The following is an 11,315-nucleotide window of genomic DNA, read 5'->3' on the forward strand; positions in this document are numbered from 1 at the left end:
CAATGGTCGAGGTGGTGTGGCCACAACACGGAGTTCTTCGTTAGCATCGCAACACCGTGTTGGATAGTCCCGAGGCTGGCAGGCCTGCCCCTACACACCCGTGGCACCCTGCCAGGCCACCTTGCCCGTACATAGTCCTGCCTGCCCAATCGCAAGCAACAATGTGGTCTCTCGAAACATCCAAGGGGCCTGGTAGTAAGGGATCTCGAGTCCAATACACGGAGCAGGGTTCCATCACTTCCAGTCCAAAAATAAATAAATAATAAAAAGATCATGCAAGTTTAAACCCCAGTGGTGGTGTGCACCCAGGCTGCCAATGCATATTCAAACCCTAGCCTATCCTTAAATGCAAATAGGAATGTGCTTTTTCACACATTGAACCAAGATGCTATCATCTATCACCAACACTACTTATATGCTCCTGCTTCCATAAATGTCTTGAATAAGTCAGGTTGAATAAATGAACAGTTTTGTGCTCACTGGTCTTTTTGGCATGGTTTTGCAATGCAAGCCAAGAAGATGACAGAGAGCAGTTTGGTGCTCAAATCGACAGAAAATGCAGGCATCCAAGCTGTCCTCCCTTTAATTGAATAAGATGATTAATGATAATGAGGCCATTTCTGAAGCCTCCATCCATCTCCCTCCTGTGAATTCAACTCATGGTTGAAGAAGTTTAAGTCTTTCTATTGCTACGAGGATGTCCTGCCTGTGTCCAAAAGCACTGATCCTCAAGAATCCATCACCTGAAGGCCCAAATAGAGCCCCTGGAGAAGTAAGTATGTGGGCCTTCTCTAACCATTCGTTGAAGACATCATCAGAGGTCCTACCCGGAAACTCCACCCAGAGATAAGGGGAATTGCGGCCTCCGTATACTCTGAGTCCAAGTGAAGCCAAAGCCTCCATAAGGATCCTTGCATTCTCTTTATAAAACTCAATTCTCTTCTTTGTTTCCTGCAGAAACAAGGACACAACACAACTTTGGCACTTTCTCACTATGCTTGTGATGCATACATACACTTTTTATACCATAAAACAACTGAAATCAAGGCTCTACATGCACACACACGCACATATGCGCACACCGACACAAGAGTTCATAATTGTCACTAGCAAATATCTCACCTTTAAACCTTCATGGGTCAGACAACCAAGACCTCCCGCCTGCACAATGTTTGAGGGGCCGGCCGAGTATGTTAGCAATGTAACTTGGTGAAAGTCTGTTATAATGGGTTTCCCATTGGCAAAGCAAAGTGATTCGGGAACAATTGCCCATCCCAAACGAACCCCCGTGAAACCCGCAAATTTGGAAAAGGATCCAACCTCTATGGCCACCTGAATTATGAAAGGGCACCATCAAATTATCATGTGTCAAAAGAACATACATAGATACATATGTACATGCACATACACACACGTACATGCAAAGTGATACATTGGCAACGCACCTCTCTTGCTCCTGGGATTTCATAGATTGATCTGGGACAGTCATCTGTCATAAAAGCGGAATAAACGGCATCATAGACTATTATTGACCCGTTCCTTTTTGCGAAGGCAACCAGATCCTTCAATTGTTGCCTTGTGGCCGCTGCTCCTGTTGGGTTGTTCGGGGAGCAGAAATAGATCAAATCTGTGCGTGGCAGAGATGCTAAATCTGGAAAGAAATTCTTTTCAGGATCACCCTTCATGTATACCACTCTATTATCATTTTGGGCAGATGAGCCACCTGGGCCTACCAGATTGCACACCTGGGGTATAACCTGAAACAAAAGTCAACATACACATATACAAGACACGAGTGTAACAGATCAGTGTAAAATCTCCATATAGGCCTCTTATTATATACTGAATCATAATAAAGCTCTAGAAACTTACTGGATAAGATGGATCCTGTAATGCCACAGTTACGTCTGGTCCAAATAGCACCTGCAAACCAATGAGACTTGTCAAGGCACCAAATAAAACATCATCACCGTTGCCGATCCGTTATTCACTCCGGATTCAGGCAGGTCAGAATGCCATGGATCTTGCAACAAGACAGGAACATCCTACTCCATATTGTCAATGTCTACACTCATTGCTTCTCACTCAAAGATGGCAGCACCAGTTAGTGAAAGAATCATTGCTCAAATTTTGCAACATTGGTTCTCCCAAAAAAAAAAGATGGCCCTGATAAGTGACTCCAATGAGAAGAGCAAAGGTTGCCACTCACAATCACCTGTGGCTGCAAGAGAAGATACGACGCTCTCCCTACAGTCCCTTCTTGAAGAGATTGCTAAGCAAAAGAGCTGGTAATGAAATAACTGGATCACTTACCTGTTGGGGGAGCAGGAGTCATGATCATCCACCACCTTTTGAATGTTCTTGACGCGCCAAGAGCATGTGGTCGCAAGTTAGGATGAATTCCTCAATGATGTACTTCATGGATGTATTATGAAATTAAGCATTGTATGAAAAAAGGCCATTTACGAGCTCGACACTGGCCACAACTTTTTAAGTGTGTGTGAACACAGAAGGCCTTATATACAAGTCAACTTTTCTCATATTGCACACACACTCTCCCACTGTGCAATTTAGTCTCTCTTGCTTCTCTAATCTATCCTTATGCTTGTGTAGCTACTATAGGTGTGAGAGAGAGGAGAGTGTTCTACCGATTGAGTGAATCACATCAAGGTGAGAGATGAGTGCAGACGGAGGGGCATCGAGAGCTGTCCACAAGCCGCAACACTAGGACCAGAAGAGTGGATCCTTTATCTCTAAGCCTAAGCAACCGTTCAGAAAGATCAGGCGAATCTCTTCAGTGACACCATATCATGAGGAACCGTTTGCAACCCAGCTGCTCTGGATTTGTAGAATCATCCAACTGAATCAGAAATCTTGAGCCCCTTGTTTTCATGATTACCCAATCAGTCCAGCTCTTGCTGTGTATAAAGCAATCAACGACTTTGTGATGGTACAAAAAACTGGGTTTACAGACGACACGAGAGGAAAATAGAAGCTGGAATGCAAAAAGCGTTGCCACTTTCAGCACACCGTTAAAATCCAACCTTGTTTTAGAGGCCATCATGAATTGCACATCTTGTGGTTTTAGAGTCTGAAGTTGAATACCCACTAAAGGCACTACTTAGGCTCTGCCACTTTGACATTAATTTATCTTCATTAAGAAACTCTGTTGTTTGGAACGTATCTCATCTCACTTTCTCCTTATCTCTTCCTCTTTGTTCCTGGAACAACGAGCACTTTTGTGGTGGCACAAGAGACTTGGACTTCAAGCCTCCATGTTCTCATCGATAATGACCATTCATCAATGGAAATGACACTGTACATACTACGCTGGTTAGAAACATCAGGTACCGTCTCCATACTGTACATGTATGGAACTAGTACAGAAAGTACTGATCAAGATAAGGTACTTTATGCACACTAGCTTTTCCTGACATGCATAAGCTTAAAGGATTCAATACTGTATGAGAAGGTCCATGTATCAAGCAGGAAGAGGAAAAGAAGCAAGCAGCAACTGCTGGGGACCAAGAACAAGACAGCATAAGGTTGAAGAAGGATGAAGCCATCCAGACTAGGGGTGGAAAGCAACAACAAAAATCTATCTAGGCTGCCATGCCAGCCTTGAGATAACATCAGCACAGCAATCTGATTTACTTCTTGTTAGCATTTTTAGCGTCTGTTGTATTTGAGCACATACCACCTCTACTTGCACGACATATAGTAACTGTTTACCAAATCCTACTCGCTACCAAGTGAGTATATCATTTTCTGGAAAACAGGCATTTAGCCTAGCAGTGTGGGCTTGTAGGGAAGGTCCCAAGTTCAAATCCCTGCAGGCCCCCGTTGGTATTGCAGCCGCTTTGCAGGCACAAGTTGTCATGCCTTCAGGCCGGAAGACCAAGCTGCCTCCAAGCAGGTACCAAATTGCGACTACAGAAGGATCTACTCAAGCCAAAAAAAAAAAAAAGAGTACATCATTTTCTGCTGATGTTTCTCCCAAGCTAGCATCAACAGCTGCAAAATTTACTTCGCAGTCTACACGGTTAAAAAGTGTGTACTATCAGGAACGCCAAAGCAGGGGTAGCTTGGAACATCTTGCTCTTCCTGGTGGACTTTGCAGTGTGCATTCAGGGATGCAAAGCAGGGCCTTCCTCCGTTATCTTACTGCAAGGGAACTTTGACCAGGGGGTGATCCTTGGAAGGCACTCTTCTGCCTGAGCAAAGGACATGAAAACAGCCAAGCACTTCCAAGGTTCCCACTTTGAAAGCTGCCCTCCTATGGAAGTCTGAAACAGCAGTACATCACACCACATGGAGATAATCATCCAGCTCAAAATGAAAGATGATCAGTAGCCTGTCAACAACCGATCATACACGGTAGACTCACTCACTATATAGAGAAATAGAAAGTTTACCCTCCAACAGCAATCCTGTTCTTGAAACCTTTCAAATCCTTTTACCCAGCCATCAGAGACAAAAGGTTACATCCTTTAAAGCCCACAACACTACACAGGAAACATCTTATAGAGAAGAAGCTAGGGGAAAGAAAGACTGAATAAATCTCTCAGCAACAAACCTGAAGACGTGCAAAGCACCCTTTTGCTCCATCTGAGACAAAGACCTCTGGTGCCTTCACTCCAAGTCCTTTGTACAGCATCTCCGCAATCCTATTTCGTAAAGACTACATAGAAGGGTAGTTTAGCCTCCAAGAGTGAGATCGTGCTTAAGTTGGGACAAAACCACAATTAAGAAACGTACCTCTTCTCCCTGATGAGAACCGTATCCAGAGAAGCCTTCAGGAGTAGACAAACCACGCGCATACTGCAATAGAGACTCAACTTTCGGTGTAATGGCAAAAGCTATCATTGAAATGACTTCTGAATCAAGTCATAATAGCGTACCTGCTCCATGGCTGATGTGATAACTTCTGGAATGGGCTCTGTTGCATCTCCCACAGCAAGAGTGATTACCTTTGCATCGGGATGTGCCGCACAGTATGCTACCAATTTTGTGCGTACCTAGAACCGCATGAAGCATTGCACAGCGACTTACACACATATATACAGATGTTTCATGTATGTGTATATTTAATAGCAACCTTAAAAAACATCCCAAATTGGACTAGCTTACCTTTTGGAAAAACAATTCAGATTCACAATTTGCTAGGTTGGCATTACGTTTAACGGTTGTCACGAAACCTACACAGAAACACACTTGAAAACCTTAACATTTCTCTTCAAAGAATGAGGCATCCATACAACACATCACATTTGAATTTTGCATTTCACGAAAAGGCACTACAAGACATACCCTTCGGCATGATACTGACACTTCTGTCGAAGGCACCCTGTCCCTGCATTGGGGAGAAGTTGATATCGACAGCAAAGTAATTATGAGCTCTGTAAAGAGTGTGATTCAGCTGCTAACAGCGGAAGACTTAATCTTAGATGAACACTAAGCCAAGGATGATTATCGCTAATCAAATTAATCTTGCAAACACACAACAGACAAGAGATGTAACTCTACTCTACCCGTGAATTCCAAAAGATGAATCTGTACAATGGTTCTTAGATCTTAACGTAGCCTGTGAGTTGGCTGGTCACCCCACATATCCATGCACTCTTCCAAAAGGTGTCCCTAAAAGGTGTCCATATTGGGTGTCCCGGCTGTCCTCTTGTCGGCCTGTATCTACAACCCCATACACAGGCTATCTTCTGGTCGATTTGGTCCATATCCCGTAAATGCATGTGGTTGTCCACACCCGGAGGTCTGTGGCCCCCTGCTGCGCTTGCATCCAACGTAAGTCTTGTTGTCCATATCCGGCCCTATATACCTGCTACTAGAAGACATGTCCACAAATCTTGCCTAGATATCTTGGCCAACTAGAAGACATGACCACATGCTACCATGCCTAGGCTTGCACTTGGCATCCCCTCTCTTGCTTAGCTTGGACTATGTCACATGAGTGCAAACAACGAAAGACTTTATCTTAGATTAATGCTAAGTAGATGAGATGATTATTGCTGATCAAACTAATCTTGCAAACACATAACCTACAAGATATGTAATCCTAATATATATTCCAAAAGATGAATATGTACAATGGTTCTTGGATCTTAACATAGATCTTGATCATGCATGCAATCCTACTCTGTATACAAAAGATGTCATGCTAGCATTGCAGCCTGGCATATTTGGAAGGCTAGATGCATTGAGGCCATTGAGGGCACTTTGGTTTATGATACACAGTGCATTTGCAAGAGTTGGAGCGATATCATCCACACCCTCATGGCCACTTGGGCCAGAATCCAAGTATCCTTGAGTTGCATAGCGAAAGCGTGACCAGCTTTCAGGAGAGTAAGATCTTGGCATCTTTTCCACTGCCACTCACTAGTATGGGACCTTGTTGCACAAAGCACCTCATAGGTTGAGATATCCCCCTTGTTTGGTTTGGGATCTCCCTTTTGTATATTTTTCAATACTTAGTTATAGAAGTCTCTTTCCTGGAAAAAAATATATATCATGTTGAACCGTGCTCTCCGTATGTTTGTGTGTTCTTGCCTAGAGCTACCTCTTTACGGGGGTTCTTGCCAACACCTAAGAGATGCCTCTACCACTCTTAGATCTACCATTCTATAGGGTTTCATGCAGTTGGTTGGCCTAAGGGTTGTTGGCTGGACAGGAAAAGGTGTCCATGTTGGGTGTCTTGGCTGTCCTCCTCTGAGCAGCCTGTATCCACAGCCCCAAAACGCACACATGGGCTGCCTTCTGCTCAATCTGGTCCACTGCCTCTAAATGCATATGTGGCAGTCCACACCCAATGGTCTTGAGCGCCCTGCTATCCTTTTATCCAGCTGCCCCAAACACGAGGCTTGCTGCACATATCTTGCCCAGATACCTGCTGCAGCTAGAAGGCATGTCCACATGCTGCCATGCCAGACACATACTCGCAATTGCTACTATGATAGGGTTTTTCTGTAAGGGCCATTGCCAGGGGTGCAAGCACAAGATGGATCTTCACAGAGACAGTTGCTTGAGGCGTCCTCTTCTGTCACAGCTAGCTATTTGATAAGATATTTGCGTTTGATCGGTTGAGACAGTCGCTGGTCTGGGTGCAACAACTTGGAAAACGGACAACATTGCATGTATAAACGATGCAAAGCCATGAGTGACCAGAGATCACAGTGGTAGGAAACCTACAAGACTATGGGTCAGTTTTATAATGGCTTTTTTTGTCTATAGACCATGGTCCATACCACCCACCTTGGGTTCTGCACTTGCAAAGAAATGCATGGATCACTCATATGCGAGCGTGAAAGGCATACCTGTTTTAATTTTTGCTCTGTTTTCTTCCTCGTAAAAACGCCAGAGCGCAGACCAGAGCCGTAACAATCTTCCTTGTAAAAACGCTAGAGTGCAGACCAGACCTGCAACAGACAGAGAGAGACAGAGAGAGATGAGCGTATATATTTTATAGGTTGATGAAACTTCGTCAAAATAATGGATTTCATTTACTTAGAGCCCATGTTTGTGGTATGTTCCTTCCTCCCTCTCTCTCTCTCAGCATATTCGGATCTATTTTGGATCGAGAGCTGAGTAGATGGGCTGAGACACATGGACTCAGAGCACCTGGGCAGGCAGGTTTCAGACGAGGTTTCACGACTTTGGACCACATATTTACCCTCAGGGCTCTCATTGAGGAGGGACGAGCACGGGGGAAGAGGATGTATTGCTGCTTTGTGGACTTCCGCAAAGCCTTTGACACGGTGCCACATGCCAGACTCATGAGGAGATTGCATGACATTGGTGTTCCCGAGGAGATGCAGTGGGGCATTTATGCATTATATGAGGCGGTGATAGGCAGAGTACAGACTCCCGGAGGCATGTCGGATACAGTGACTCATTGGGGTGAAGTAGGGATGCCCACTGTCACCCACCCTTTTTGGACTTTACATTGATGAGATATCCAATGACATTGACAGGATGGGGGGGCAGGGGGCCAGTCTGGCAGGGGTTTGGATACCCACACTGCTATATGCCGATGACATTGTACTTATTGCAAACTCCCCTGAGGGTTTGCAACAGCATTTGGACGCTTTGCAGTCGTTTTGTGCAGATAGGGACCTCACAGTGAACCTTGGGAAGACTAAGATTATGGTCTTCAATACCAGACCATCAGTTCACTTTTAGAGGTGAATCAGTGGAGTACACCAGATCATATGTGTACCTGGGAGTCACATTCAGCAGACCACAGTTCTCTATGAGGCACGCAGCAGCAGAGGCTAGATTGGCACGTGGATATGCAGCCCTAGAGGCACTAGAGAGACAATGTGCCTACATTCAGTTTCAGGAGCCGTGCACCAAACTCTGGTTGTTTGACACATTGGTCACACCTACACTCTTATATGGCTTACCCATATGGGGACCAGCCTCTACCACACAAGGAGGGAGCCGCTTGTCGACCAGGTCGGACCAGAGGGATTTCTATGATGGATGGCAAGTACTAGAGAAACCACTGGTGACTATGATCACACGCATGATTCGGAGCAAACCATCGGTACCTCATGAGATTGTTAGAGCAGAGATAGGAGCCGCACCAGTGGTTACCGAAGCCCTGTTCCAGTCAGTGACATTTTTGCAGAGGATATGGGAGCTCCCCAGACAGAGATACCCACACCTAGCACTTATATCTTCCAGGCAGTTAGCAGCAGACGGCGATACACGATGTTGGTACACCCAAATGTGTACCTGGCTGAGATTACATGGCATGACGATTGATGCACTCCCTCCATTTGATTACAGCTTGGACTGCCCCTTCTTGGACCTTAGTCGCTCTAAGCAAAATAGGGTGATTAGGATGGACATCATGAGGCTAGATGCAGAAAGGACATGGTCCAGCCCCCCCTACCACTAGGCACGCCGCACGAAGATGGCCCACTATCGGAACCATTTTCTACATCTCTCCCCAGATGGCTTTGTGACACGGTCTACATACATGGACACCCATCTCTCACATGGCATTCGCAGTGCCATTGGACAGATCTGCACTTCATCACATCAGCTGAGGGTAGAGACTGGCAGATACGAGGGGATGAAGCCAGAAGACCGCATTTGTCAGCTATGTCACCAGGAAGTGGAGTCAGAGGAGCACTACATAAGCCGATGTATTGTGTACTATGAGATACGAGGGAGATACGAGTGTCTCTTCCGAGAGGGTTTTGCACCATTACGACATGTGATGGAGTTTGAGGATCAAAGGTGTTTGGGGCTTTTCTTATTGGAGCTCAAACGCCATCGAGAGGCTCTCCTACGAGCCAGGACAGCAGAGCCATAGCACTTTGTCGAGCAAGACGCCCACGCTTACCAGGACCTCGTCCACGGCTGCTTCATCACCGGTGAATTAGAGCCATCATCACCCGCCACTGGAGACGACCGGCCCACCACTTTAGTTTCTCTATCTTACACCACCCCATGAGAGAGATGCTGAGATGAGCAGGTTACACCAATCTTATGCTAGTTGTAGGACTTTTTTAGTCCTATTTGTCTTACTTTTGATGAGACACCATCAGCTGTGTACTATGTTTTGGTCTCATAGGCCACTTTGGCCTTTCGCAAACGTTAATATATTTTTCTTTCTTTCTCACACACACACTCTCTTTCCACTCTCTCTCTCTCTCTCTGCATTGTTTCACTCTCTCTCTCTGCTTGTTTCCTTGGGACTGTCCCTTCCTCCCTCTCTTGCACACACTCTTACACACATACTCTCCCTCTCTCTCTCTCTTCATTGTTTCCTTGGGACTACTCTCTCTTACACACACTCTCTCTCTCTCATTGTTTCCTTGAGACTGTCCTTTCCTCCCTCTCACACACACACACTCTCTTTGCATTGTTTCCTTGGTCCCCACGGCTCACGGCTGCTCAGCAGAAATCATAAACAAAGTAGAACTAAACAAAGTACTGGATGCTGCAAATACTAGACAAGGAGAATTCAAGGTTGATCGTCGATTGAGCCATTACAAGAACTTAGGAGGCATAGACGTATTCGCAAGCATGTCCCCCACCCCACCCCAATGCAAGATATGAGGCCACTTTGGAGATTGTAGCGGTTTAGTTGTTAGCCACACGCAAGATTACTTACTCCCATCATGGATTGTGGAAGGTGTGAGAGCAAAGTAATGGCTTCAAGGTAGGTACCCTGGTGCCTGTGGATTAGATACCTTGTGTAACACATTGCCGACTTACATACCTAATTGCTCGCCACACTAGTTGGAAAGATAATTAATTGCTAGCTACATGTCTAACACATGGAGGTTTTATGTAATTCATTCCTATTATCGCATGCCCTACTTTTTGGCCGCCCTTAAATTGTCATCCTAACTCCTCCTTGGCTGTCTGTCAGCTATGCAAATATGACGTATGAGAGGTTGCTTCCTTTCTCACTCTCAACATGAGCTTCTCCCACCCCTTCACCAATGCTTAGTGCTATGCAAATCCAACCTTCATGCACCCCACTCATAGAACTTGCACCATCTGATACAATGGAGGAAAGGTTTTATACAAGCTAAATGGATAGTAGATACAACCCTGTTACTGGCTAATTCTTAATTACTGAACAAATTCACCCACAAAGCATGCTCTTTGCAGAGCAGAAGTGCCACAAAACCCAAAATTCTGAAAAGTGAAGCATGGAAATGACGCATCATGCAAATGGGAGGAATGAGAATCAGAAGGGAGGGAGATCGTGATTCAAATTTTTGAAAAGGAGAGGGTGTGTAAAGCCAGTGAGCGTGAAAGGCTATAAACGAGGTACCTGTTTTTCTTTTTGCTCTGTTTTCTTCCTCGTAAAAACGCTCCAGACCTGTAAAAGACAGACACAGAGAGAGAGACAGAGAGAGAGAGGAGATGAGATGAGAGTGTTATTGTATATATTTTATAGGTTTATGGATTTCGTTTACTTAGAGCCCACGTTTGTGGTATGTCCCCCTCTCTCTCTCTCTCTGCGCGCGTAGTTTCCTTGCACCCACATTCTCCAGACGACTCTTTAAATTAATGCCGCCGGCACGTATATGGATGTTATTTCTATGATATTATTAAGAAAAGGAAGTATATATTTATTGGACAACAATGGCATGCCATGAGAAAGAACCCACGTGATCAATAGGTGCGTTGCTACGCCACCCCGTACTTTCCAAATTTTGTACTTTCATTTCAAATTTCAAAAATCCTCCTTTTCTCTCTTGTTTAGCCAAGTGTAAAGGACTTAAGTTCTGTTTAATAAAGAGTAGATCTTTCTTTTTTCTTTTTCTTTTTTCCCA

General features: G+C 44.9%; 2 pseudogenes across 1 annotated transcript; one reads left to right on the forward strand and one right to left on the reverse strand.

The window, feature by feature from the left end:
* Positions 1-425: 425 nt before the first annotated feature.
* On the reverse strand, positions 426-10,921 carry LOC147641272 (putative LL-diaminopimelate aminotransferase, chloroplastic; annotated as a pseudogene). The gene is made up of 10 exons (XR_015269167.1): positions 10,811-10,921; positions 5,311-5,419; positions 5,131-5,198; positions 4,902-5,018; positions 4,759-4,821; positions 4,577-4,681; positions 1,873-1,923; positions 1,446-1,757; positions 1,123-1,332; positions 426-951 (listed from the first exon to the last, which is right to left on the reverse strand). The product of XR_015269167.1 is annotated as a putative LL-diaminopimelate aminotransferase, chloroplastic (transcript).
* Positions 7,615-9,334, forward strand: LOC147641273 (uncharacterized; annotated as a pseudogene).
* Positions 10,922-11,315: the final 394 nt, after the last annotated feature.

The sequence above is a fragment of the Cibotium barometz genome, chromosome 2, assembly GCF_041138505.1.
Source record: "Cibotium barometz isolate CiBa-2024 chromosome 2, ASM4113850v1, whole genome shotgun sequence".
Classification (NCBI taxonomy): Eukaryota; Viridiplantae; Streptophyta; class Polypodiopsida; order Cyatheales; family Cibotiaceae; genus Cibotium; species Cibotium barometz.